This window comes from Dermacentor silvarum, chromosome 3, assembly GCF_013339745.2.
Source record: "Dermacentor silvarum isolate Dsil-2018 chromosome 3, BIME_Dsil_1.4, whole genome shotgun sequence".
In the NCBI taxonomy this organism is placed as follows: Eukaryota; Metazoa; Arthropoda; class Arachnida; order Ixodida; family Ixodidae; genus Dermacentor; species Dermacentor silvarum.
The window spans coordinates 37,029,902-37,057,873 of record NC_051156.1 but is presented as its reverse complement, the minus strand read 5'-3'; positions in this window follow the sequence as shown (position 1 = coordinate 37,057,873).

Genomic DNA, 27,972 nt, shown 5'->3' with positions numbered 1-27,972 from the left:
GTATGTGCATGCCCAGGATTCGTGCTACCGGGGTTCTGTTGATGCCTTGTCCGGCAATTGTCAGGTGAAGTAGGTGTGCACGGTTGGACTGGGTGCGCGGTGGTCTTATCTGCAGGTATTCCGATTTGTTTGGGGCGCAGGTCATACCTGCCGCCTGAAGGTAGCTTTAAATCTTGTCTATAGCGTTTTGCAGGACATCTTGCCGTTCTCCATAGGAGCCCTTGGTTGCCCATAGTGTAATGTCGTCCGCGTAAAAGGCACATCCTAGATTCGGTATATCCTCCAGTTGTAGGACTAGCTTCCGGAGCCCGATGTTAAACAGGAATGGGGACAGGATGGAACACTGGGGCTTGTTTTTAAGTGGAAGGTCGTATGGTGGTGAGTTAGTGCCGGCCATGCCAATCTGTGCCTTGCGATTGCCAAGGGATGTAGAGGCATAATGGAATATGCGTTCCCAGCATCCAATGACTTTGAGGCCGTCTAGTATAGTAGAGTGCGCGATGTTGTCGAGGGCATTTTTCGATGTCGAGCGCAAGCAGTAAGTTGTTCAGGCTACCTGGAGGTGGGTTGAGCACCTCCTCTTTGAGCAATAAGAATATGTCCTGGGCAGACAACCCTCGCCTGAATCCGTACATAGATGTTGGTAAAAGCCCCCGTTCTTATGTGTATTGTTCGAGGCGAGTGAGTATGACTTTTTCAAACATTTTGGCCATACAGCAAATTGCCCACAGAGAGAGGCTTTCCGAAGCAATATCAGGTAGAGCAATACTCGAAGAGGTAAGGTGGTACCCAAGCGAATCCAAAAATTTGGAAGACACAGTAGAACTAAAATATAGCATAAGGGAGATCATCAAGACGACTCCTTTTCCCAGAAATATGCACCCGGTGCACAACCTGGAAAGAAGAAGGGCAAGGGCCAAAGCTCTCCTGCAGGAGACAGAACAGGACAGAGAACATGCGGCTTTTGTAGATGCTGCATGGGTCAGAGGAAAGAAAGCCTTTACGGCAGTAGAAGTAGATGCAGATGGGCTCACTCGGGATGCTAGTACTATCATGACTAAAGAAGCGACAGTCGCGGAACAAGTAGTGATAGCATTGGCTTTAAGGAATAATAAGTGGACGCGAATTTACAGTCACCCTAAGATGTATATTAGACACTTTACCAAAGGCTTTGTAACCAAAACAGCAGCCCAGCTGATCGGTGAGATGGACAGCCAAGGGATCGAAATCCGCTGGTTTCCTGCACACAGGGGGTCTGTCGATCCATCTCGGAGAAATTTGAACGAGATAGCTAACGCAGCTGCACGAGGACTTACTATCCGTGCACTACGCGACCAGGACCTCAATAACATGCTGGAGGAGAACAGGGACCGATTACTTACATATAATGAAGTCGCGAAGCATTAGTACATGAACAGAAGGGAATTCTCAGTGCCACACGCTAAGATCAATAGAGCTCAAGCGGTGACTCTGAGATTCTTACAGGCAAGAACTTATCCTAGTCCAAACTTTATTAACAAGCTATATCTAGAAAGAAGGTACTAATCAATTGCGAGAAGTGTAATGGCATCATTACTCTAGATCATATGCTTTGGCAATGTCCTGTGGCTTTCACAGACTGCGACAAGGAAAGAGACTGGTGGCGGCGAGTGCTTCACAGTGGAGTGCTTTCAGATCAAGTACAGGCCGTCCAGAAGGCCCACGACACGACGGCTTACTGTCCCGACGTGGGAGCCTGTTATATTTATGGTGCAGGCAGGGGTAAATATTTTATTTTATTTTTCTAAACCCCACAATAACTAATGTCCCGACGTGGGAGCCGCCTGCGTCATCCTAAGGGTTGATCTTCAGGACCTGAATAAAGTTTATCATACCATACCATACCCATACAGGATGTTAGTGATTGTGATATGTGAAGTGCGCGAGTGCCATGATCGTAGTGGGTAAGTGCCAGAAGTGAGCAACAAGCAAGGGAGCAAGCAAGTGACAGCCATCGTGGCAGACGTGGAAGAAGAGGGGGAAGATGACCATGGTGCAGCTATAACGGCCAGTCTACAACGGCCAGTCAAGTTCCTGGCCCAAGGCCGCTCCATGCTCCCACCTGGGATCGTCACCCCATCCAACTTCTTTCTGCAGCCTGCGGTTGGCGAACGCTGGAAGGGCGTCCGACCCAGGTGGCCCAGCGTCTACAGCGCCGTGCCCGAGCTCCGGCTGGCGAACGCAGCAAGGGCGTCTAGCCGTTACCCGTCTCCTCTATGCCTGTCTTCACAGCAGTGTCGATCATGGCTGCCTGAGGATAAGGTGCCGACCGACATGGAAGAAATGAAGCTCTTGTACCGGTAGCAGAGGTGAAACCCTTGGACTTGGTGTCCGGTGACCAGACCTCTACGGTACTAAGGCGAGCTATCCATGTTCCCAACGTCACAGTGGAACTTGCGGAACTTCCTCTTGCATCATTGGATCCCTGGTGCTCGCCTGGGGGCGACCAGCATTTTCATCGACGGCTTCTAGTTTCGCCTACGCTACTCCACTTCGGGCTCCACCTCTGTCGCCGCTTCTAGTTCATCTCACCGCTCCAGTGCGAACCATGAAACTGTAGGCCCCTTCTAACTTTGATGCTTTCTTTCTAGACTTAATCCTCGTTTGTTTTTGTGATTAGTTTGCTGAGTTTCGCTTTCTCATTTCGCGGTATTTTCTTTAATGAATGGCTTGTAGTGGTAACCAACGGCTTCGTCATTGCATGCGCTGAGGCTCTGCCTCAGTAGCGAGTAATTTATTAAAAGAACATCATCACAGTGATATTGATCGCAGCTGATCAAGGCTGCTCCGCTTTCCTGCTTTCGGTATGAGTACGATCTGGGCCATTGTCCACTCGGTGGGCAGTTTTTCACCCGGTTTCCATATTTCTTGATTGAAGTGGTCTGTGATGGCTTGTAATTTGTCAGTGCTAAGGTTCCGTATCATGGCGTTTGTAATACCGTCCAATCCGGGTGCTGTATTCCTTTTGAAGCTTTGCGCTGCTGCATACACCTCTGCGATGGTGATGGGTGCGTCCAGCTCGTGGTTGGGTGTCCCTTTGTATTCATAACTTGTTATTGAATTTCCGCTTCGCTTGTGTTCTCCTGTGTACCGTTGTTTCAGCTCTTGTATTAACTGATCATGGTCCCCTTGAAATTCCGCTGCTAACCGTTGGAGTGTAACATTTGTTTTGGTTCTTGTGGTTGAGGGGTCCAAAAGACTGCGTAGGATGTTCCATGTCTCAGTTTTCTGTTTAGTTTCTGTCGGCGCCGCCATTTGGTGAGTCCCCGACAAGCTTCCGAAAGGTATGTCAAGTGGTTGTCGATGGCGGGGGTATTTGCCGTAGTCTGATATATTTTAGTGTTTTCATCATAGATGCCCTTAATATAGTGAGTTCAGTCAGCTATGGTTTCTGGTTTGGGCCCATTTCCTAATTCTTGTTGCTCTCGATACTTAGTCCTGTTTGTGATTTTGGCTTTTTCGAGGGGGCGTCGTAGTTGAGTTGTTTTATAGGTTATTTCGACTATATTATGGTCACTGCCCAGGGTGTCATCCAACACGTTCCAGCGCATGGCCCTGGCATTGTTGGTGATGGCAAGGTCGGGTGTGGTATCCCTGTTTAAGCTGTTTCCCATACGGTTTGGCCTTCCCAGTGTCGTGAGGAGTCTGTAGTCATATCGCTGTATCGCGAACGCCGGTTGCTGTCCAAAGACCGAATCAAATCCCAGAGATGTCAAAACACAACATATATTCTTCACAGAAGGCAGTACCCACACACGTGCACACTTAGGCAAGACATATCACAATACAATTTAGATGGGTATTGACAAAATACAGGAAAATAATTAACGACAAGTTCTAAGAGTCCTACACGTAAAGTACAAAATGAATAGGAACACTAAGTGTCCAATCGTATTCACCCGTGTTGGTCTTGGAGTCAGACGATCTCGGCGTAGCTCAGGGCAAATCTCGAAGAAGAAACTTCTTCCGGAAATGCAGAGGCTCGATGAACTCGTCGACCAGCTTGTCGGGGAATCCCCTTCTTCTGCAGACGCTCGGTCTTCACGTTATGTTACTTCTCCGGTGTGGTCTGATCCCTTCTGATTCTCGCACGGCGGTTATATAGCCGTCACAGGCGTTCTCGAACCTTCCTATTGGAGTTGTGCTCTCGTAGCATGGCCAAAGCCCGGGAATCTTCTAGTCTTTTCTCGCAGCTTCGACCGCCGTCGGGGGGGTGGTGAGTCCTCCGGTTGGAGCACGCTCACGCTGTAGTAATGTCTTTCTCTCTCGACTCGCCGGTTAAGAGGGTGCCTCGGCGCCTGCGCTCTCTCTCTTTCTAGTTACCGTCGCCTCGTCTATGCTCTTCTAGACGTCTAGACGCCGTTGGTCGCGTCGCTCGTTTGAAGCATTTGCGCTCTCCCCCTCTGTTGAAACTGTCGCGGTGCGGGCGTACTTCTTTCGCTGGCTTGCGTGACGCGCGGCGCGCGCCCCGACTACGCGCTTTTTTGTGACACGCATCCTAATTAGGCTTAATGAATTTTGTCTTAATTAATGTTTTTAGCGTTTTATTATCCTTAATTATTCTTAATACCTCTTCAGTACTCACTATATAAGGTCATAATGCTAAATCTCGGTATCAGACGTAGTCATAAGGTATTATATTGTGATGTGGTAGTGAGGGTCAAAAACACTAAAGCGAACTGTTCGTCAATGACGAAAATGTGAAAAGCGGGTCAAGGCTTTTACACATGAGTCGTCGAAGATTCCATGGTAATCGCTGGTGCCCGCGTGCCTTCCCGAGAGTACTGCACAATTCGCGTCGCGCATAGAATAAGATTACACATCGTTCGGTGACAATGGAGAGCGGAGAGAACCATCGATAGCATTCGAGAAACTTCCGATACATACAGGCGCGTCCTGCGCTGAGCGATAACATTTGTTAACCGGTGAAAAGCGGTCGCCCAAGAAAAATCAACAAGTACACGTGTCAATATATAGCCCCATAGGACCCCATGTAGACCTCTGGAGCGCATCCTGTCACGCGTTACAGACTAGAGCACTGCACGGGCTCGGCCTTACCCGAAAGCCCGGCCCGACTCGGCCCGTGGGCCAGGCAGGGCCAGGTAGGGCAGTTTTTTCACGGGCTCAGGCCAGGCACGCCATGCTCTTTTTGACCCGGGCCCGGGCCGGGCTCGGGCATAAGGTAAAGGGGTGGCGGGCCGGGCGGGTAACGTAGATTATTTTCCTTCCCTGGCCGGGCACGGGTCTCGCCATCAAACTTTTGCTCAGGCTCGGGCGGGCAGGCCAACGTAAATACGGGCCCGGGCCGGGCCCGTGCAGTGCTCTATTACAGACAGACGGACCGATTTCCGAGAGAAGTAGCCCCAGAATGTCAACGCATTCAAACAGTGCTACTTCTTGCCACGCTTCGGCGCGCAGTGTTTCCAGTAACCGCTATGTCAAACAGTGCTATCACTCTGCGCTGACGAGGTGAAGTTCCGCACTTTGAATAAACAGACGCATGATGGAAGCGCCAACTGCTATTAGAACAGCATCCCCCTATCCGGTGACCGAAACGTGTTGCCCATATAGCGAAGTTCTCCGACACGCGCGCTCCGGTGTTCCCGCTCACTTTGCTCACGACAGTGGGTACGATTGTATAACACGTAGTCGCTGATGACGTCACAATCCGTGTTGCTCTCGCTACACATGTAAACCCAACGACCGACACGTTGTAGGCTCGCGTCGAACGTCGCCTTGACTCCTACAAACGTGGCAGTCATCGTGCCGTCACAAAAGTTGCAGGAACACGTTGATCCAACAGGCTTCGTTTTGCAGAACCGCAGACAAGAACCCCAAACTGGATAACACGCAAAATGGTTCCCCACAGTGCGTGGGATCTGCCCAATTCTGTGTTTTTCACTTTTATCAATGACTGCACTTTACAGAAGAGTTTATCTTTCACTAATGTTACGCTTTGCTGCTACAGCTCTGAGTGTAAAGAAATTCCTTTGTTAACATGTGGGAATAATTATAAGCTAACAAATCTGTTTACCTGCTAGTGCTCTACCGACTGCTATTAAAATTATTAATGTTTTCAGATGCGTTTTAAAAGCAATAAGAATATGGACAGACTGCATGCGACTGCTAGCAGCTTCGGGGGTAAAGCAGAAATTTGATGACGCATGCGCGTATAGCTATTTAAAGCTGCTTCATTACCCGTGGGTTCGCAAGTTGCGCGGCCGAGCACTCTCTAGCATCATGGCGTAGACAGCAACGGTTTTTCTGCATTTTGAGGCACTAGACACGCAATTGTAGCTATAAGCCCCATCAGGCCTACCGAGCGCTCAGCTGTAGAGGCTGCGAACGACATTATAATGAAGGCGATGATTTTGATGATGATGATGATGTGAGCATTATGTTAGCCTTTCTTCATCCGTATATGTTCATCGTCATGGCCAGCATCATTCTTTTTCGCGTGCCGCCTGCTAAATAAACCGTCGAAGATTGACAGCTGTCTCGGAAGTTGTGGAAGGCTGCTCTCGATCCCTTGGTCCTCTACGACTTCGAGTTTCCGTATAAAAATGGTAATAATTAATAATACTATTATTAATAATAATAATAAGTTTATTTACATCAAACACACATACATGATGCTGAAGACCAGTGGAAAAAGCTGCCGACAGTTTGACGTGGCCACAGGCACCCACCGTGGTTGCTCAGTCGTTATGGTGTTGGGCTGCTGAGCACAAGGTCGCGGGATCGAAAGGTAGCCGCATTTAGATAGGGGCGAAATGCAGAAAACATCCGTGTGCGTAGATTTAGGTGTACGTTAAGGACCCCGGTGGTCCAAATTAATCCGGAGCCCCCACTACAGCGTGCCTCATAATCAGATGGTAGTTTTGGTATGCAAAACCCCATAATTTTGACCCAACAGGCCCCAGAACATGGCCGCTGCACTGCTACGTGTACATATGGCATCACGTAGGCGCAGATACGGTGCGGCGGAAGACAGACGCGACGCGCGCCACACGTGGAAATAGAACATTCCCTATTTGACGCCGGAGCCTCATCGCGTGCGAGCTTCTCCAGCAAGCATTCATGTGAGCATACAGTTGAGCTGTACTGAAGAAAGTGCGCCGAGATTGCGCCTTCAACAAACGAAAAAAAATAGTCAGTTTGGCCCGAAAGGCGAAGCATTGATTGCGATATCAAATTATGAGAGAGCTTTACCGAGTAGGGTTAGTAGGTTTAACAGCTGTAGAAATGGCTGTAGACATTCGCCTACTAAATCAATAGCATGGTCCAACGCGCGCACAGTCAAACATGAACTCATCTGACTCGATGACCGTGGACACTCGCTGTCAGAACTCTGGCGTAATGAAGAGCGGCAGCAGAGGCGAGTGAATTCCCCTTTGTGCTGCCTCTCGCTTCAGCGCGAACCATGCGCGCGAGCAGACAGCGCGCACAAAGCCATCAGCTATCTCGGGTCGGCTAGCCTTCGAACCCACCGTAGGTTATTTCCGACATGATAGGACGCGCACGGCTGGGCCATCACCGGCCGGGAGTCCAGCCGCCCTGCCCCCCTTCGCCTACAGCGCGCCCGTGCGTGCGCGAGAAGACGCTGCAGCACCAAGCCATTCTCGGCTCACCCTATAGCACTTACAGTATACGGCACTCGGCCACGATCTTAACGCTCTTGCACTTCAACGGAACCTCACGGTGACGGCGATGCTGGCGAAGATGGCGGACATTAGCTTGGAGTGTCCGCCGCGCACTTGTGCATGCGCACGCGTTGCGCCAGCGGCTTATCGCCGCGCTGCGACGGGTCACGTTCTACGCGCTAAACGGAGGACAATCTTCGTTCCACCACAGGTGGGACAGCTCACACCACCGCAAAGTGGCAAAGTGGTGTGAGCTGTCTACGCTTATGCGCGCTCCACCAGAGGCTGCCAAGTAGGTCCGGCCCCAGGAGACCATGTTTTGTCCGCACCGGTACAATACTGCTGTCAAATAAAATCGTGGTCCTCCTCAAACTACTGAGCAGCTCTTAGCACAGGGTGCCGTTCCACACGAGCAATAAATAAAAGCGATTCATTCCAAATCAAAGGAAACTTTTCTGTTCCATTCAACGCAGGGACAACTTAGTCTTGAAGCGGAGGCGGCTGCGGCTGGAGCCCTTCGACCAACCAGGCGCGCAGAACCTCACTTTCTACTGCTCGGCCCTTTTTCTCACGCTCATGGCGCTACTAGTTGGCTCCATATACCTCTACCGCAGTGCCACCCAGCGTGAGTTCGATCGAGTTAGATTACAACACATTGCTGACAATGAGTTATGCACTCGCATAGTATACCTTAAGTCATAAAGTGTTGAAAGCAACAGAGGAGGGTAATACGAGGCTGGCCAACTGCGAATAATAAACTAACGGCTCCCCAGCAGTTTCCTTTCAAAAATATGCTGTTCTTGTCCCCAATCTGCGCGCACACAGTGGCGGCCAACGTTTCCTTTATTATATTCACAACACCACGGCGCCGACTGCTCCACGCCACAAGAATTTTAATCAATTTAATGTTTCGTATGTCCTCAACAATCGGTGTAAACAGTCTTGCGTACAGTATATTTACCATGCTTCGCTCCCTGACAGTGGCGTTCGACAGAAATGGATATCGTGGGTAGGGGGGTAGGTTACGTACTTCGCCGGGGACGGTGCACGAGCGATGGAGGCTGGGCAAGCCGCATACTAACACAGAGATTTCGGGAGTGAGGGGGGGGGGGCACGTGCCCGGTGTGCAGCCCCTAGGCTACGTCATTGCTCCGTTAAAGGAATGCTATGTCACATGGATATGCCGCTACACGCCACTGCATGAACGCCGTCGCAGTGAGCCTCCTGCCGGGATTAAGGTTGCAGGGTTGCCGTGATATGCGAGACGAGACCGAGAGACGTGGTGCTTGTAGAAAAATGCAGCATACAGTTAAGGTACACAAAATAGTCGCAGTGTCGCCTGAAAATGCGAAGCATCGATTGCGATAGCAAATTAGTAGACAGCTATACGAAGCAAGGATAGTAGTTTTATCGGCATTATAAAGTTCTAAATATTCGCTTACTAACTAAATAAACAAGCACGGTGGCACGCGCGCACAGGTAAGCATGAACACATCTCGCTCGATGACCGCGGAAACTCGTGAAAACGCTGGAGTAAGAAAGCGCGTCAGCGGCAGCGAGCAAATTGACCTTCGCGCTGTCTTTTGCTCCAACGTGAAGTAAACGTTGAAAGCACAGCGCATACGAAGCTACCAGCACTCGGCGAATGCACTTTGTCCCCATTGCAGACCGCTTCGAAGATCAGGCCCCCTCGGGTGCACATTTCGTCCGCATCGCAGATTGCTTTCAAGATACGGCGCCCGCCGCAGCAGCCACGGCAGCAGAACGCACTCCCCCCTCCCGTCTCCGTTGCGTCCGCCCCGTACCTCGCGCGTGATGATGATGATAAGTGGTTGTTGAGGGAAAGGGAAAGGTTGACGCTATCTTCTGCAGCCCTTGAGGGAGCACGGCTCAGCGCCAACGGGGAGGGGTAAGTGGGAGCGAAAGAAGGGATAGAGTGGAGTCACCATGGCTGGGCGAAGCAAAACCGGCAGGCATAGGCGGCACGTATCAGGCCGAGATGGAAGGCCTTGGTGTGCCGCAGAGTCTGCAGGGGTGTTGTGCCAGACCTGTTAGGCCCGGGATGGGATGGGAGGCCGCGAGGCCTTCCCGCTTGTAGAAATGTCCTTAGAGGCGTGCGGAGAGCCCTGACGAGTCAAGGTACTCCACGACGCCTCGAAGTGCAGAAAGGTGGTGTCGGACGGGGAAGAGTAGATCTTCCTCCTTGCCAGAGGGGAGGCCCAGGCGGCGGAACTCCTGCAGGAGTGGGCCCCGCTGCTGGAGGTACGCCGGGCAGGCCAGCAGGAGATGTTCGATCGTCTCCGGCTCCCCGCAGGAGCTGCAGGCCGGGGACGTCGCTCGTCCCAGTCGGTAGCTGCGTGCTGCCGTCCAGCTGCAGCCGATGCGGAGCCGGAGAAGTAGCGAGGTCTCCCTGCGAGCCAGGCCTCGCTGGGGGAGTGGTCGTGGGGGGCATCCCAGTGCCACCCGTTTGTCTGGGTGGTGGGTCGCCAGGTGTCGCCGCAGCCTCAGTCCTGTGAAGTCGCCCTCCGTCACGGCCCGACTGAGGGGCACAGTGGTGTGGTGGGCGTCCTTCGCCAGGGTGTCGGCTGCCTCGTTGCCCGGGATCCCTACGTGGGCGGGGATCCAGTGCAGGGACACCGGGTGGGCTGCGTCCTGCAGCGCTGTCAGCCGGGTAGACAGCAGTGCGACTCCAAGGCTGGCACTTTCTGGCCTCTGCAGGCCGAGGAGGGCTGCCTTGGAGTCGCAGAGGATGGCCGCTGGTACCCCAGGAAGCTCCTCGGAGAGTAGGTCGACGGCTAGGTGGAGGCCTGCCACCTCCGCTGCAGTCGAGCTCGCGTGTCTGGGCAGTCGACACTGCCTGCTCTTCTGCAGGGCTGGTGCCGTGCAGGCCGCCGTGGCAGAGCCGGTGTCCGGTACCACCGAACCGTCGACGTACACCAGGAGGTGGTCTCCGAGGGTCTCGTCCAGGAGGCAGGCGGCCGTCTGCTGCAGGGCGCAAGCGGGCGAGCGCCTCTTCGAAATCCCGGGCAGCTCCGTGGCGATGGGGACAGGAGGCCTCTGCGGTGGGGGCAGCTGTACCGCGTTCGGCAGTGGGTTGCCAACCACCTCCTCGTAGAGGCGGCACAGCTGACCCATCCTTGAAGAAGGCCGGGACTGGAGGCGACGAAGCAGGCCTCCGCCATCAGGAGCATGGTGGAGGCGGTCGATGTGCCTCAGCCCCTGCTGCAGGAAGAGGAGCGACAGGGGCCATGCTCCAGCCTCCGCAAGGGTAGCGGCAATCTGGGAGCTCCGGGGGACGCCCAGGCAGAGTCGGATGGCCGCCCGGTGCTGTAGCTCCAACTTTTCGAGGCGGCGAGGCGGCAGCGCCACCAGCGGAAGGGCGTACCGCAGGCGTGATGTGACCGCCGCCTCGTAGAGCCGCAGGGCCCACTTCACCGAGCAGCCCTCTCCACGGGCAAGGAGCTGCGACACGGCCTTGCGGACCCTGATGGTCTGGGTCTGCATGGCCCCGACTGCCGGTAGCCAGGTTAGCCGGTGGTCGATGCGCAGCCCAAGGTACGACACAGTCGTACTCCATGGGATGCGCACGCCTTCCAGCTGCAGCCGGGGAGCTGAGCGCCGTGCCGCTCCTCTCGGGTGGACGAGGAGGGCCACCGTCTTCCCCGTCGAAACCGAGAGTCCGATGCTTCCCAGGTAGGCGGCTGTGGTGTCCAGGGCTCTCTGGAGGGCCAGGCGCACATGGCGGCTTGACTGTGGCGGTCCCCGCACCCACAGGGCGATGTCATCCGCGTAGATGGAGCACTCCGCCTTGTAGTGAGGGTCGGTCGGCAGTGCAGCAGGCAACCGGGCCAGGGCGAGGTTGAAGAGAAACGGGCTCACCACTGACCCTTGTGGTACGCCTGCTGCCACCGGACGGGGAGTGCTCCTTGCATGGCCCACGCGGACCCTGAGGGTGCGGTCGTTCAGGAACGATGACAGGAACCGCCGCAGGTTGCCGCCAATGCCCAGGAGGTCCAGAGCCTGCTGGACGACCGCATGTGGGAGGCCATCGAACGCCACCTTGACGTCGATGAGGAGGAGCATGGCGAGGTCTCCGCTGGCCCTGGCATCCTCCAGGGTGGAGACGACGTCTGCGATGGAGTCCGCAGTGCACCTTCGGCGCCGGAAGCCTGTCTGCTGGTCCGCGAGGAACCCGCAGGCGCGGGCCACCCATTCGAGCCGTGCCAGAGCAATGGCCTCCATCACCTTGCAGGCAGCGGAGGTGAGGGAGACCGGTCGGTAGGAGGACAGCTCGTTGGCCGGCTTATTGCTCTTCAGAATGGGGGCCACGACGGCATTTCCCAGCTGTGGCTGGTGAGGGATCAGCCATGCTGGTTGACTGTGGTCGGGACTGCCACTGCCTGCAGGCAGTGGTAGTCTCGGAGGCAGTGGTAGATGGCTCGGAGGGTGCTCTCGGCAGGCAGCATCTCCCCGATGGCCTTCAGGGCGAGCTGCAGGCTGGCAATGATCTGGTCCCGAGGGTCCGGGCCAGGCATTGCCAGTGATGCTGGGGCTGTGGTGGGCTCGCTCCCAGGAGTGGCAGGAGGCTGGCGTCGCTGCTTCCGTGGGGCCGGTGTGGGGGGCCGTCCGGGGGGGGGGCTGCTTTGTGCTGGGGCGCCTGTGGGAGGCCGGCCAGTGCCTGTGCATAAGACAGGCCCTGCACCGGCGTTGAGGTGGCCTTGGCCTGCAGGTTCTCCTCCCGGACACCAGCGCGGACTGCCCGGCGGGAGAGGGGAGCAGGGGCAGTTGCCAAGATGGTGGCCACCCTGCGTTCCTCCTGCCACCTGGGGCAGGCAGGACTATTTGCGGGGTGGTGGCCACCGCAGTTGCGGCAGTGGGCCGCGTTGGGGCAGCTGTCACCCTGCTCGTGAGACCTCCCACAATGACGGCAGCTGGATGGCGAGTCGCAGGAGGCAGCCACGTGCCCAAAGCGGCCACACTGCTGGCACTGCAGTGGACGCGGTCTGGACGGCCGCACCCTGAACCGGAGCTTGTAGAGGCTCACATGCTCAGGGGGTACCGGCCCCGCGAACCGGATGGTGATGGTGTCAGCCTCCCTGGTAGCAGCCAGCACTGGGACTCCCGACTCGATGGCCCCCAGCAGGTCCGCGTCTGCGGGGATGCCGTCGGCGCCGTGGACAAAACCAGTGCTCCTGCCTCACTCGGCAGGCTGCCGGGCAGTCACCGGTATTCCCCGGAGCTCCGTGGTGGCCAGCAGCTCCTCCAAGCACCTCTGGGCGGTGGCGTCGGCGGCCACGATGTTGCGCCTGTGATTGACTCTCACAGCGGCAACACCTGGCCGCGCTGAGAGCACCGCCGCAAGAGAGAGGCGTGGTGCTCCTCTGAAGGTGCCACCCACCACAGATGGGCGGAAGAGGGCCGTGCCAATGACGGCGGGGTCCACCGGGATGGCAGCACTCACTGGTGCCCTTGCGCGGCGGCGATCGGCCTTGGACAGCACCAGCTGGAAGCCCTCAGCTGGTGGTGCATGGGTGGATGGGGCCTCCTGTGCAGCAGCCTTTGCTGTGGGTGTGCCGGAGCCCGCCAGAGTGGGCCTCGGGGCCGGAGGGGCAGCAGGGGGGGAAGCCTGTTTGGGTGCAGAGCTTTTCCCCGCCTTCTTCTGCTTCTTCTTCTTGTTTTTCCCCTCCTGCCTCGGAAGAGTGGGGTGGGGGGATCCTTTAGGAACCTCGCCGCTGGGTGGGCGAGGCCGTGCTGCGTCGGACCGGCTGGGGCTGTGTCTGCTCGGGGATCGTGCGCGAGCCCCAACGGCACAGACTCGGGCGCGTCACGAGCGTCCGCCATAGCAGACGACGCAGCAGGGCTCGCGCCAGCCTCGCCGGCAGCCGAAGGAGCGACCGTGTTGATGCGCGCGCCCTCCCTCGGGGCGAGCGCGAAGGAGGCAGCGGACGACTCGCCGGGCGTCCGAGGGGCGGCGCTGGTGCTCGAGGGGAGCAAAAACCTCGGTCCAAAAAGCAAGCAATCAAAAACCTCGGTCCAAAAAGCAAGGCACTGCTGACTAATGCCATAGAGCAAGTGATTAGAACAAAGAATATTCCCGTTGGATGGCGTGAAAGCAAGATGAATCTCATCTACAAATTCAAAGGAGATAAGGATAAGACGAGCTCGTACAGGCCAGTTACAGTAACGTCGGTGATATATAGAATGGCAATGCAAGCCATAAAATTAGAACTGTCGAAGTGGGTGGAGGAAAACGGTGTATTGGGGGAACTACAGAATGGGTTCAGGCCAGGCAGACGCTTAGAAGACAATATGTTTGTACTAACTCAGTGCATAGAGATTTCAGTAGCTCAGAAAAGACCTTTATGGGTAGCATTTCTAGATATTAAAGGAGCTTATGACAACGTAGACAGGGAATTGTTGTGGGATATTCTTCAATACGAAGGCATAGATGACGATTTCGTGGAGCTGCTGAGGGAGATATATCGAGACAACCAAGTACAAGTGGCATGGGAAGGCCGAAAAGGAAATGAAATGGTGGGAATTCACCAAGGATTGAAGCAAGGATGCCCTCTGTCACCATTGTTGTTCACGCTTTACGTCAAGGGCATAGAAAGACGACTGGAAAACAGCGAATTAGGTTTTGATTTATCCTACATGCGTAATGGACAAATGGTGCAACAGAAGGTCCCTGGATTGATGTACGCAGACGACATTGTGCTACTAGCGGACAATAAAAAAGATTTACAGATACTTGCGAATATCTGTGGGAACGCAGCGACAAATCTAGGCCTTAAGTTTAGCACAGAGAAATCAGGGATTATGATCTTTAATGAACACACGAGTAACTTCGTGGTGTCAATTCAACAGCAAGTAATACCCATAGTGAAGCAATATAAGTACCTCGGCGTACACATAAACGAAGGAAAGAATTACTCAAGCAACCACCAAGATAATCTGAAAATAAAGGGGAAGCGGAATGCAGCATTAATGAAACACAGAGCACTGTGGGGCCACAATAAGTATGAGGTGGTGCGTGGAATCTGGAAAGGAGTAATGGTGCCAGCGCTAACATTCGCAAATGCCATTATATGCTTAAAATCGGATATATTGGCGGGTTTAGAAGTTAACCAAAGATCAGTAGGCCGGTTGGCTTTGGGAGCACACGGTAATACGACAAATGAGGCAGTGCATGGAGACATGGGTTGGGCCTCTTTTGAAGTCAGAGAAGCACAGAGCAAAATTAGTTTTGAAGAAAGGCTCAGGAACATGGATGAAAATAAATGGGCGGTTAAAGTGCACAAGTATCTGTACAAGAAAAGCGCGGACACAGAATGGAGGAAGAGGTCAAGGAAGTTGGCTACCAAGTACAGGATAATCGCAACTATAAATAGACAACCAGGAGTCATCAGAAAGAAAGTGAGAGAAAGAGAGACCGTGAATTGGATGCAAAGAATTGAAACAAAAAGGACAATGGAGATTTGCAAGAATGAGAAGAAAGAAATTAGAAGGGAAAATCTGTACGATAACACAAAGGGCAGTGCCTTGCTATTTGAGGCTCGAGCCGGTTGCCTAAGGACGAAAACATATCGGAACAAATATTCGGAACTAGATGAGACATGTGTATGCTGCAGTAAAGATCCAGAGACCACTCAGCACATCCTAATGGAATGCGACGGGATCCACCCAGCGAGAACCGTAGGTAACGTGCAACTCCCAGAAGCGCTTGGGTTTAAAGTGGAAGGAAACAAACAGATCAGCCGTAGAGATCAGCAAGAGACGATTAGAGTACTGGTGGAAAAAAAGCAGGGAAAAGATGGATACGACCTGATCTCTTAAAATCATAGGCAGCGGTACAAGCTAAATTTTTGAAAAAGGTATACAAAAATGCGAGATAAGGAACATGTGTAGTATACCTGATTAAATCAAGCAGGCTAGGTGACTATTTGTCGCCACCCCGTTTCAAAGGGGATGCCAATAAATCATCATCATCATCAGCAGGAGAGCCGGCGCAGCCGGCGGATCGGCGGGGGCGGCATCTCTTGCCGCGGGCGGTGACGAGGAGGCGGCTGAGTCCCCCGGGCGCCGGGAGATGGCGTCGCCGTCGTCCCTGCTCTCCGGGCAAGGTGGGGCGGTCGGCGGCGGCAGCTTGCGGCGACCGGTTTGCTCCTCCTCCTCGCTCTCTGCTTCGCGCGTGCGTTTGCGCAAGGAGGAGTCCATGGCCTCCACGTCGTCCGAAGGGGGCAGCGGGGCGGCGCTGGCCAAGTCTGCAATGGCGGCGACTTGCTCCGCGGGGAGAAGGCTCGCCTGGGGGGAAGGCGCCGCCGGCGCCACGTGTGTCTCGGTGACGGCGGGCGCGGCCGCGGCGGCAGCTGCTTGGGTGGTGGTGGCCTGTTTCTTTATCCACGCGTCCACGATCTCGGCGGCGCGCACCTCTAGTTCGCCTCGCTCACGCGACGCTTGTAGCGCTTGTAGCGTCACGGGCACAAGGGTCGCGAGAGACGCGCTCGCACTTCGACGATGGCTCGCGCGCGGCGGGCGCTCTCCTGGCCTGCGGAAGCCCTCCATGCCGCTCGGCTCCGCAGTCAACACGCGAACCGCGCGTCACAGGGGGCAAACACACTACACGCACGTCGCGCGCACAGCACCGACCACGCGATGCGCGCACGAGGCGGCACAGCCGGGGACGCGGCACAGATGTCGGGTTGGGCACGCCACTCGCGGAGCACAACACTGAAGCAAATCCACTCGTCGCACGATGCAATCCCGCAGGGAACACACGAGGTTGCGCGTTGGGACGCGCAAATCGTGCGCGGCTGCAGGTGACGTCGCCGACGATGGTGAGCCACGCGACTCGTGCAGCACACGCCGGGGCGAAGTGCAGGCACGACCGCACGGGAGAAGAGCTAGGCGCGACTGGCGAGGCGAGGTCGTCGGAGCGAGACGCAACACAACCTCTCTCTTCGACAGTCAGGGCGAACTCCTCGCGCGTGAACGAAGACCAACTAGCCACCGTAACCGAGCGCTTCCGGCCGCCTTCCTCTCTCGCGTTCGCCAGATTAGGCTTCAGGTGTGGCTCACCCTCGCACGTTTTCACTCGCACACACAGCGCACGGTGCGCGGCGACGATTTTATTGCCATTGGATTATATACCGAACCTCACGGCGACGACTACGCTGACGGCAAAAATGCGCTTGGGGTGTCCATAAGATTGCTATCGCAATAAAACGTGACTTAACGCCGTAATACCAGATTTCACGTGTGTGGCCACATCACTGATATTACAAGTTCGTAAGAGCAGACAGACTCCGGCGCTAAGGAAATCTGTTTGTGTGGCTCCTTGTATGATTCATGTCTGCCATACTAACGAAGTAATCTTTTTTTTTTTTTTTTTGTTTCAGAGCAAAGTGAAGGTTCAAGTAAGTTAACTACTGATATGTTCCTGGAATCCAAGAGAAGGGAAGCGTAGTCGAGGTCGGCAGAAAACTAGGTTTTGAATCAGCTAGCGCAAGGCAGTGGTAATTGGAGATCGCAGGGTGGGGCCTTCATCCTACAGTGCATATAAATATTGGCTGATGATGATATTCCTGGAACCAGTAATATCGCTCCACGTTGGACATCAAAGTTTCAATAATCAGGTAACGCGGAGCTGGCAATGCTAGCTCTGTCGTTGTCACACTTTCTGAAACCCTCCTTCAAAAAGAGAAATGCACTTAACCACACTTTCGCCGCGACTCGTGTGCTCGCTGCTATCTCTGCTAATATTCAGGAGTCCTTAGAGAGCATACATTGAAAACAGCGTTGCATGTAGGCTCCCTAGGAGTCCTCACTATACGTGGCCTTCCCATAGCACTGTCACAACACAAATCATTTGCTAGGCGGGTGCTTCTTTTACGTACGGAAGTGTAGTTAAGCGACTCCCTCCTTCGTATGCTGCAGTTGCCGCTCGCCGGCAACTGCCGCTTATGCAACCCTAATCTTAACCGGGTAACGCTTGAGACGAACACTAGGCTCGAAGGCGAACTTTCTGGTTCTTTCGTTGTCTTTCTCCGCATGGCCGGCGCCATATGCCGGCGCCACCGCTGCCGCGTATGGATTGATGGGTGGATGCTATGAGCGTCCTCTTGAAACGGGGTAGTGGGTTGCGCCACCAAGCTCTAGATCTTATTGTCTAGGTTCTGGCGCAACGCATCCGCGGACAAAGCGACGCGTATAACAACAATTGTCGGCCATGGATATATATCGCTTTATGTATAAAGTGCCATAGCACAGGTGTCAAAACGGATGTTAGCTTAAATAACTTTCAGCCCTTCCACTGGTGGCGATGCAAGACCAGCGAAGCTGTACTATTCTGGAAATTATGCATTTCCAATTAGGACTGTTAGGATGTGAAGGTGTAATTGGTTATTTGAACTATTAAAGAATGAGAAATATATATATAATCCGGCGGTTTTCCATTTATTTAGTGACCACAGGGACCATGGCCTTATGGTCGCTACGGTACACCGCCATAGGGTGTACGACAAAGGTTGGCACTTCATAAAAACGTCACCAACGCCGCGCGCGTTCGATGCGTACCGGTATTTGTTAACGGTATTTTCGGGTACACGGCAAGCACGGATCCATTGGTTGGTACACTTATGCTGGTTGCTTATTTGTGCTAAAACCACTTTATTGCGCTTCGACACCTCACGTTATTTAATTGGGGTAAAGTGGCGTGTTTGCGAGCTGAGATGTAAGCCCGAAAGCTAGGTTTTGGTCATGAGCCATGCGGAACAAGTAAGCATCGAAACGGGAGCCGGATTCTGCTGCGACTGAGGACGGCAATACTGGTGAGTCGTTTAACATTGCTGCTTGAATCATTATTTAATATTCGTCTGGGTAATTCACAGGCGGAGACAAGTTAACGAACGAGATCCTGTATTACATATGGTAGCCGGGACCCTCCGTTGCCGTTTCTGAAATAAGCTTTTAGTTGCGAGGCCGTCGTTGTACACACTATCACGAAAGAGAGAGCGATATCAGAACGCGCGTCACATTTTTATCTCGTTGTAGCCGTGGATATGGCGACTGAGTAGCCTGGTCAATGTATATTTCTTCTTTTTTTCGAGTCCGCCGAAAAATTATTTCGACCACAAAACCGAATAACCCTTTGGTAAATTGATCTGAAGCTACTGATGTGAAGTACTGATGTGAAAGTACTAAAAGTACTGAAAGTACTATTAAATAGTTGCACGCATGATAATTCACCCATATTTCGTACTTGTTGGTTCCGTTGCTGTTCAGTTTGGTTTACCTTAGGACATTTATTTTACAGTAGAGAAGCGGTGCATCATGTTCGTGCAGAAAAAATAATGCATCAGTTCTAATAGCTTTATGTCTTCCATGCCTTTGCTTGTGGAACCAGCAGTGTGATCTCTTCTAGTGTATAAATGGGCGCAAAATGTTGTCATTTGTGATCCTTATAATACTTAAGGTGCCTACACACATTTTACTTAGGCAGACATAAATTTTATGGACAGTACCAATATTTAATTAACATGCTGATGAAGCACCCTAGAACAAACAGTGTACATTTGCTTGTGTTCTGCAGTCACAAACCATTACAATATATATGTACGTAACAGCTTTCTGCATTTCATATTGCCAAATTGTGTTTTTAAATTTCTGATGCAGTAAAAATTTCTGTTCCAGACATCCAGCAAAGAAGACCGCACCAGTGTAAAGCAACACACTATACTAAAGAGAAGCTACTGCCTGCTACAAGGCCATCGTGGGGACTTTTGCTGCTACTACAAGGTAAACAACACCGGGTCAGAAATAAATATGCTTGATATATGCTGTATTGGAGTGCTAGTCTTGAGATACATTGTCATTTATTTGTAGCAGATGATATGAATGTTTGTTCATATTTACGGTGCAGCATATTTGGTTCAAACATAGAAAGCACTACACGAGTTTGGCTAATCTCTGCTGTATCTCATGTGTTACTGTTTTGCCTCAACAGAGTCTACACCAAGCACATCTTGGCCCTCGTCACAGGAGCCCTCATATGTCTACACCAACAGGAAGGGGCTGGAGCAGAACTTGCAAGGCTTTTACACCACGAAAAAAAAGCGGATCCAGAAGTATTTGGATGAGATACCAAGTCTACGTAGGACTGTATCAAGACTGAAAAGAGCCTCAGCCATCATTCCACCAGCACGGATACTGGCAGAGTCATCCAGGTACCTCAACAAAAGAAATTCTTCGCGTTCAGATGCGCCTGCAACCTCTGAACAAGCATGGACGCCACTGGCCAAAAGAGTTCCATCAGTTTGCCCTTCCTTAATCAGCTTCCTGGCCTTGTCAAATTCAATTTGTGCCAAGTATAATTTTTTTCTATGAATGCAAGCTTTTTAATTCCCCATACTTGCTAGAGATCATTCTCCTTCCTTACCCAAACATAAAGGTGAACCGATTCTTTGCTCATACTTAATGCCCCTCATTGTCTATTAGCATAACATCTTTGTAGCAGTATTTTCTACTGTACGTTGCCATGTTAAATTACTCTCCTGAAATAGCGAATGCGGCTTCGGCATATGTCTGACCGTGTGCTATGTAGCATTTTAGTTTTCTTAATGCTTTCGGCCTTGAGTGCTTGCAGAGCAGAGTGGCTTCTTTCTTGAATGCAAGCTTTCTCATTCCCATATTTAATTCCTAGTCTCGTTCAGGATTGCTCTTCTTGCTCAATAGCCTGGGTTTTCGCGTAAGCTAGACTGAAGTGAATGATTGCAGAATCTGGTTGCAGAAACTTGGTCGTTGTCGCTGTGTTACGTTTCTCGGATTTTCGGGGCTTAAGTTGCATTGGGAAGCAGACTCTCGAGGTAAGCACCTGCTCCTGCAGTCCGCAGAGCGACATAGACTCCCAATTTACACGCACCGTGATTGGTGCTGCCCATTCCGTCCTTTCTTGCTGCAGCCGCGTGCAAATTTTGCTTGTGGCACCTGCAACATGAAAGGATCAATTAATTTATCGTTTTATTGCGATAGCAATTATATGGACACTCAAAAGCAGATTTCTGCCGTTGCCGTCGCCGTCGCCGTGAGGTTCCGTATGACGTCATTTGGAGAAGAAATCGTCGCCGCGCGCCGAACGCTGTATGTGCGAGTGAAAGGGCGCGAGGGGCGCGTCTTTCACGGGGAGTGAACGCACGGCGGAGAACAAACGCGCGTTCTGCGCCGTGCTCGCTTAAGGGCTGCAGAAGTAGGCGTCTCTGTTCTCCTTCACAATCACCATGTATGTAGAGCAAACGCGCCTTCTTCCGACGAGCGAGAGGCCGTGGGGGAGGGGGAGGGAAGGGAGGCGACGTTTAGCTGCGGCACGCAGTGCCTATTTATATCAGAGGCTCCGGCAACAGTCACCAACGCCGCACGCATTTTGAACGAACGCGGGCAAAACGCCGATGGCGTCGACAACAGTTCTGCGTGTTGCCGGTGCTGCTGCATGTCCAAGTTTATACAGCTGATAAAGCTAATATCATTACTCCGTATAGCTCTCTACAAGTTTGCTATCGCAATTGATGCTTCGCCTTTCAGGTGAAACTGCGACAACTTTTATTTTCACCTTTTCAATTTCGTTTTATTCATTTATTGTGTTTTGTGTTTTATGAGTTCAGTTTATCTTATTTATTTATTGTTCTTTGAGTTTTATAACTTTCATTTTATGCACCTATTGTTGGTTCACTTTGAGTTTTAGTGTTTAAGTTTCATTGGTGCCTTGTATTAGTAATACAGGAGGATTTTTTGGACGAAAGGCTTAATGGCGTGCACCCATTTTTGTATTGTAGTATTTTCCTCTTTCTATTTATGCTAATCCAGCTGCAACGCCAGCGTGCTTTCTTTTATTCACACATTTCGAAGACGCCAAGTCATTCACACTGGAATCATTACAAGTAGTTGTCGATTTCTGTGCATGGGTTTTGTACTGTGATATTTATATTGCTTCACTATGTTTTGTAGCTTATTGCACTCATTATGAAGCGCTAACGCATAGTGTTTGCACTATGACATTTGATTTCAGCAGTGAGGCTAAGGTGCAGCAGCTACAATGTGGTCTTTTTTCAGAGCACTAAACTAGTCACACTTGAAGTTGCATAGTTTCACAAATGAAAATGACCATCATCATTACACCACGCCGGTGAATGGGCTCCTCTAGTTTTCGTTCCAAGTGAGTCATTGCAAGAATAAGTTTCAAGTGTGACACGTTCTGGGTGCTGTGAGATTGCAGAGACAATTATTCATGTTGTATGTAATTTATGTTTCATCACAGCTGGCATGTGCACTCACCTTTCTACAATTGTGATTCACCTGTTTTTTAGCATCGCACTACAACTGCTGTCGAGAAATGAATGCTTCTATTCAGTGACTCATAACACTGAGAAGGGAACGGACATACCTACCAGTACCACCATACATACCAGTATTTTCTATTGATAATAACGTTCCATTGTCTAATGTCCCCTGCAACATAGCTTCTAGCATGCCGAGCGTGGTGTTTTATCCTGAAGGTGTTTTGCGCATTATTGAAAACCTTAAACTTTCATCCTCAGCAGGTATATATGATATAAACTCTAAACTGCTAAAAAATACAAAATATATTTCTTCATCATTTTTGTGTCTTATATTTTCTCAGTCACTTTCTACAGCCTCCATGCCTCACGACTGGAAGGTGGGGAAGGTCGTTCCCATCTACAAGTCTGGTAATAAGAACACACCGCTAAATTATCGACCGATCTCTCTCACTAGCATTCCGTGAAAAATCATGGAACATGTCATCTACTCCCTGATCATGAATCACTTGGACGCCAATCAATTTTTTCATTCGGCACAGCATGGGTTCCGTAAAGGCTTCTCTACCGAAACGCAACTAGCTTTGTTTCTACACGACTTGCATATAAACCTTGACTCTAACCAACAAACTGACGCTATTTTTCTGGACTATGAAAAGGCCTTTGACAAAGTTCCTCACCGCCACTTACTACTAAAACTTTCTTCTTTGAACTTGCACAGTGACGTACTCAAATGGCTCGAAGCATTCCTTACTGATCGCTACCAATTCGTTTCTATAAATGACAAATCATCCACTCTACTCCCTGTAACTTCTGGTGTCCCACAGGGATCAGTTCTCGGTCCTCTTCTCTTTTTAATTTATATTAATGACTTACCCCTACATGTATCTTGCAAGATACGAGTTTTTGCTGATGACTGCGTGATTTACCATCCAGTTTCTAATGCTACTGACGAAAACACCTTACAACAAAGTCTTAACAACGTGCAGTCTTGGAGTGAACAATGGTTAATGACTCTTAATCACAACAAATGTAAGCATATATCTTTTACCCGCCGCCGTAACCCTTTCCTGTCCTCTTATACAATAGTAAACGTTCCCGTAGAATCAGTAGAATCATTTAAGTACTTGGGCGTAACACTTTCTCATGATCTCAGTTGGGGTACGCATATTTCCAACATACTTTCATCAGCTAACAGAACTTTTGGCTTCATGAGACGACACTTGCGTGACGCCCCGCAGAACGTAAAACTCCTAGCTTTCAAATCCCTTATCAGACCGAAAGTTGAATACGCATCACCCATCTGGAATTCATATCAAGTCTATCTTGTTAACGCGCTCGAGTCCTTTCAGAACCGCGTCGTCAGATACATCCATTCATCATACTCATATGACGTAAGCGTATCATCCTTAAGAGCAAAATCTGATCTCCAGCCCCTTGCACGTCAGTCGCGCTACAGCCAGCCTTTGCCTCTTTCATAAGTTTTTTTACAGTTCCCTAATTCACGAGCCATATATCACACCACCCGCACGCATATCGCTACGAACTGGGCACCCATTACAAGTCTTACGGCCACGCTCCCATACAACTACCTTTTCTTCGTCTTTTTTTTCCCGCACAGCATCAGACTGGAACGCCCTTCCCCACCACGTCGCTGAAATCACTTGCCCGACATCGTTCTTCGAAAATGTGTCTTTGTTGGCTGAAAAATAATCAGCTTTTTTCACCGGCATTTTCCCCCCTTCTTTCTGTTTTTATGCACTTGCGAAATGTAGCTTTCTTGTAGTTTTCTGAATACCTGTGTTTCTGTTGCATCAACTGTACCCACCCCTTATGTAATACCCCTAGCAAAGGGGTCTTTAAGAAAATAAAACTGAAGTGAACTGAACCTCTCGAAGTCATACTTTCTTGCAAGGTCACTTAAATGTAACTGCATGTTTTATGTGCCGTGGTGAAAGCGGATTGTGTGATGCTGATGTTGCAATTTTCTCACATGCTTTGCTACATGTAGCGTGCTGTATGTACAAGCCTCGTGATGTACTTGTCATCATAGCGTGTGATAAAGTTGACCTTTCTATTCTTTTGTGTTTTTACTTTAATTTACGTCTACCTATTTGGACATGATGTGACCAGTGTAATGTTGTCACAACACTAAGCGCTAGATTTCTTTTGTGTGTTTTGTAAGGTAGAAGAAGGCGAGGGGAAGAGGAGAAAGAAGTTAGAATAAACAAGGATGGCTGCCTTGTCATACTGATTATCTCAGTTTTATTACAAATTTGGCGCAGTCAAGGACAGGATAGGAACCTGTGTTGTGCACCTCATCCGCGTCGTTTTACCGAGGACCATGTGCTTGGACGTCACCGAAATCTGCGCGGACGACGACAGGTGTGCGAGCGTGGCAAGCTTTTTCCACGGACGATGGTTCGCTGTCACGGGTGAGCACTGATCCCTTCTTCAGAACGCTCACAAACACGACGTTTTGCTATTGGTGGTAGTACGTAACTGTGTACGACCAGCATGAGTGAACAAGACAGGAAAATATGAGAGTGCGAAAGACATTTTTCATCATATAATGGAATTCGAGCAGAGAAACCGTGAATACCAGCAACAAATACTAGAGCTCCTGACGAAAAGCGTCCTCCAGCATTCTCGGAGGCCGTCGTTGGAAACGGTAAAACCGGCTGTTTATGACGGTTCATCATCTGCAAACGCTCAAGCCTGGCTGAGTTTCTATGAGTACGCGTGCGGCCAAAATGGTTGGCGACAAGACCTTGAGAAGGTTATGAATATGCGCTTGTACCTACGAGGCATAGCGAAAACCTGGCATGACTTGAGAATCACGGAAAGACGGAACCGGCCGTGGGCTGAGTGGAGAGACAGTTTTTTGACGTCTTTCTCCGAGAGTAAGCTCCAGAGTTGGGATAGAGCTATAGCCTTCAAATATAGTTCCGGTCCTCTGGTAGAATATTTTTTTGAGAAGAGAAGGACTGCTACATGTTGGTGACTCCACGTTATTGGACTCGTCGCTCATACCTCTGATTATATTAGGACTTCCTAAGACCATGCAACAAGATGTCCAACTACGAACTCTGCATACTGTGGATGACTTGCTTAAGACTATGAAAGATTTATGCACTCTGCAGCATCAAGAGAGTGCTTATAACGGCTACAGTACTTCATCTACTGAAGATCACAGATTTCGGTGTAAAACCGTGACCAAGTTGACATCGGGAGGTCACCCGTTCTCATTTCAAGAGACCATCTTGCTTACCGATCGTGCCAAGCTTGTGTACATTTCTGTGCAAGCAAATGGGAAGGACTTTGAGGCTTTAGTAGATAGTGGAGCTTCGATAACAGTTGTAAACAAGAGCGAAATTCCGGACCTAAGCATCGTGGAAGATTGTCCTGTGACGGTGTATGGTTACGATGGCAGGAAACAGTCGTATAATGAGTGGGCGGAAGTGTTAATCACATGCAAAGGAAAAAGCACATTAACTAAGGCCCTCGTACTCGACGGAGTAAAATATCAGTTGCTCTTGTCTCGCTCAGTCATGCAACATCTGCGACTAAACCTCTACTGGAATGGGGAAGTCACCACTCGAGATGACCGCCAAAAGTCTTCGGTTTCACTTGCTGAACTTCAACGGAAGCCTACCACAGCAACGGACGTTATGAAGTTGTATCCAGAGCTAATATGCGTCAGGGGCTATCCAAAGGCCACATCAAAGTTTGAAGTACCGTTTGGACTTCGCGACAAGACGATAGTGAAACGCAAGGCCTACAATATGTCACGAGAGAAGAAACATTGGTTGAAGGAAGAACTACAGAAGATGCTCGACGCCGGTGTCATCCGCCCATCAACCTCTGCCTTCGCTTCTCCGATCACCATTGCTCCTAAAGGAGATGGCACATTTCGTCTCTGCACTGATTACAGACAGGTCAACAAACAGACTGACTTATTTCCGTTTCCAATGCCACTTATCGACGAAATTATCAACGAAACCGGGGGCTGCAAGATTTTTTCTCGCTTGGATCTGTGCAAAGGCTTCTGGCAAGTGCCACTGTCAGAGGAGACAAAAAGATTTTCCGCCTTTGTGACACCATTCGACATATACGAATATAATAGACTACCTTTTGGGTGGAAAACCTCACCTGCACGGTTTCAAAAGATGATGAACTGCGTTCTTGAGCCATATCTCGGAATTTCTTGCAATGTTTACATTGATGACATCATCGTGTATTCGAGATCTAAGCAGGAGCACACCGAACATCTGGCGAAGGTCTTACAAGCACTCAGCAATGCCGATCTGAAGATAAATGAAAAGAAGAGTGATTTCTTTCAACCGAAGGTCGTTTTTCTCGGTAGAGTGTTCGACGGTGCTACAAAAAGTACCAAGCAAGAGTCTGTGCATCGAATTTCCACACTTACGAAGCCGCATGACCTTCATTCGCTGCGAGTTTTTCTTGGACTAGCAGGCCACTTCAGGGCTTTCATTAAGGATTTTGCAAAGATGACAAAGTGCCTGACCGAGCTGTACAAAAAAGGATGTTCCTTTTATTTGGTCTGATGAGTGCGAAGAGGTATATCAGGAACTAGTGCGCCGCATCTCTTCTGACCCAGTACTAACTTTACCGGACTTCAGCTTGCCGTTCGAGATGAACACTGATGCATCACACTATGGTACAGGGGCAGTGCTGTATCAGAGGGACTGCAGTTCTCCCCTAAACCGGCAGATCCGAGTCGTTGGGTACTATTCCTACACGTTTAACGCTACTCAGCTGAACTACTCTACTACGGAGAAAGAGGCTCTCGCCGTCCTCATGGCCGTGCGATACTTTAGATCATACATAGACGGGAGAAAATTCAAACTGTATACAGACCATCAGGCTCTGACCTATCTCCTCAGTCAGTCGGAGCCAAGAGGAAAGCGGGCGCGCTGGATAAACGAACTGCAGCAGTACGATTTTGAGGTTATCCACCGTGCAGGCAGCGGGTTTACGGATGCAGATGCGTTATCAAGACTGGCGGTCGAAGTTCCACATGAAGTGTTAAACGTGACGAAACTATGGGAAGGATGCGAAGGTCTACAGTTTGCCAATGGAAGATTCGTCGTGCCGGAGACTCTAGTTCCAAAAGTGCTCCACATGTACCATGACACTCCCGACTCTGGTGGTCATGATGGTTTCTGGAGAACCTATAATAAGCTTCTGCAGAGGTTCACGTGGAACAATATGAAGAGAGATGTAGATAACTATGTTCGATCATGCCACTTGTGCCAGGTAAACAAGGCAAAGTACCGCCCACGACCAGACGCACTCGTATTACCGCTTCACTCAGACACACCTTTCAAAGTAGTGCATGTGGACTTTGCCGAGTTGAAAAAGAAGAGCGAAGGTGTGCGCCAAACACAGTCATTTGTAGTGGCAATCGACCAATGCACAAGAGTGGTAGCTGCACGCCCTGTAAAAGAAGATACAAATAGTGTCATTGCCCTTCTTTACCGAGCGATGTTTTCGGAGTTGAAGGTCGTAGTCTCTGACAATGGACGTGCATTCATGAGCAATAAGTTTCAGCAGTGGGCAGACAGTCGCGGGGTTGTGCTGCGGCGCTGCTCTCCATATCACCCCCAAGCCAATGGATTGGCAGAAAGAGTTATCCGTGACATAAAACAGTTTATGTCAATGTACCCAAACTTCCGAGGAGGTTGGAAGTGCTGTCTAGAAGCAGCCGTTGCACACCATAACAGGACACATACCACAAGCCTCGGATGTAGCCCACATTTCGCCGCGTATGGTGAAGTGCCGAAACTGTCCGCCGACCAGGAGCTCGGAATTTCGGACAAACTCCAGCTAACCGAACGACCAAAAACCATCGAGGAGCGCAGCAGGTATCGCGCAGCGATGAAACGCCAGTTCGACAAGAGGCATCATGGACATATACCGGATATCAAGCTAAACGACTT